The sequence below is a fragment of the Propithecus coquereli genome, unplaced genomic scaffold (genome assembly GCF_000956105.1).
Source record: "Propithecus coquereli isolate 6110/MARCELLA unplaced genomic scaffold, Pcoq_1.0 Scaffold3, whole genome shotgun sequence".
NCBI classification, from domain to species: domain Eukaryota; kingdom Metazoa; phylum Chordata; class Mammalia; order Primates; family Indriidae; genus Propithecus; species Propithecus coquereli.
This window is the reverse complement of record NW_012148618.1, coordinates 15,077,614-15,079,754: the sequence shown is the minus strand read 5'-3', so window position 1 is coordinate 15,079,754 and position 2,141 is coordinate 15,077,614.

Below are 2,141 nucleotides of genomic sequence, written 5' to 3'. Positions count from 1 at the left end.
ACCTCTCGGGCTGCAGCGGCTCCATTTTCAGTTGCAGGCTTGGCCAGAAACGCACTCCCACCGCAGGGAAACAGACTTCTCAGTACTGAGCACTCTCGCGGTTACTAAGGGGGTGGGAGCATTTCCCAGCTTCCGTGTTGTCCCAGTATCCTCCTTACAGATCCAGTAATACCTGCAGGTCACAGGGCAACAGAGGCTGTGGCAGAGACACCTGGACCTTCCAGAGCAAAGGAGAAGGACAGTGAACACGGATTGAGCTTGGTGGGCTGACCTTGATTTTTCATTACTGAAAGGTTTCCATTTTTCTGTTATGTGAGTTACATACACATAAACTACTATATCTGGTAAAAGAAGTTTGGGAAAGTTTAATGGAAAGATAATAGAGCAATAATTATAATTTAAGTGTGATCAAATCCAACTCCTCACATAGTGAGGAAACAAAGTCAAACGCTTAAAATTACACAGCTGGTTAGAGGTGGAGCCAGGACAAACTTTAAATGACTTAAACAATAGGATATTTTAAAATAATGAATTTTTAAATGAAACTCATTCCTGCAAACAGTAAAAATTCAAACAATATGAAAAGGCACAAAATCAAAAGCAGATCTCTGGCTCCATTTCAATTTGCCCTTTCAGAGGTTACTTTTTTAAAAAGCTGTTTCTGCCACAAATATAACTATTATCTTCCACAAGGCGGCAGTATTGCTTACTCTTCAACGATCTCCCCCATGGCGGAACACCTGATTGTCCAGAGTGGACTATGGAGATTCAAGTCATCATCCCAGTGACAGAATCAGGCCCTGGTACTGAAATGCCAGGTCAAACCCACATTCCTGATTCATGAGGAAAACCAAAAGTGAACAAAAAACTGCAGCAGACAGAGCTGTAGCTGTGTGGAGAAACAGTAGGGAGTAGGCTAGGGAAAGAGAGAACCAAAGGAGGCACTGGGCAGTGGTCAGCCTGGAAACCTAACAGTGTCCTATCTCCGTGGAGGTTCTAGAAGAGCTGGTGTCCAGTTTTGTAAAAATATCCATCCAATTCTTTTATGCACAAACTCTTCCCTTCACAATAAGCTGAAACTGGTTAAGGGTTTCCACAGTATCCCTGATGGCTCTAAGAGTCTTTGGGCTACTAGAAAAAGACCTGGATCTTTTAATAGTGCCCTTACCCTAAAAGATTTGGAGAGATGGTGTTTGGGTTGCCCCAGCCTTGTAGATTTCCAGCAGGAACAGGTGATAAAAAGCACAGATGCTCCTGTTTTTGTCATTAAATTCTAGAGACATATGGTGTGAGGAGAATGATTTTCAGGCTTTCTGTGTGATCACATACCTACTAGAATAAAAAGTTTGTTACTGGTGACATCTTTAGGATCCTGAGAGAATGACCCTTCTCTGTGACATTCAGCAATAGGCTCCTCCCTGACCTAGAAGGGGACAGAATTGAAGAAAGTAGTAAGTGATGGAATGGTAGGAAGAAAAACGCTTTTTAATCCCTCAAAGCCTTGAGCTTATTGGAGCAGGAATAGGGACAGGGGAAAAGAATGGACTACGACAGAAAATGGTTATGGGAGGGCCAATTACTAAGAGTGAAGCTTTGTTCCCAAGGTAAGCCCAGACAAACCATAGAGAGAGGTATGTGGGAAGCATTATGGAGTTTGCAAGATAAAGCTCTAATAACTATGAATCTATTGTGATGAGATCTACTATTTGGGGTCCTTCAAAATACAGGGTTTATTCTTTAACATAGAACATAGAACCAAGGACCAAGAATCCAACATTTTTTTTCCCCTCAATCAAAGGACTTTCTAAAAACTTCCCAGCTCTTAGGTCAACTTTGTAGTTCAGAGTCTTTTGTTAACTAATGGGAGTTGCCATGCATAATTGCAACAAGAATCAAGAGAGGCATCATGTTAAATACTTTGAGTCATAATGTCAATTTAAGTTAAACTCTTTACTTTCCACAAGCATCATTTCTTTTAGTGCCCCCTGATTATTTCTAAATCATGTGCCTGATTTCAACTATGAAGTTCTATTTTTTATTTTTTTGAACACTGTATCTAAACTTCTTTTGAATTAGATTAGAGCACTTGACAATATGTCCAATCATCGAGGTTTGTATTGGGAAATCCTGACCATTTCTGT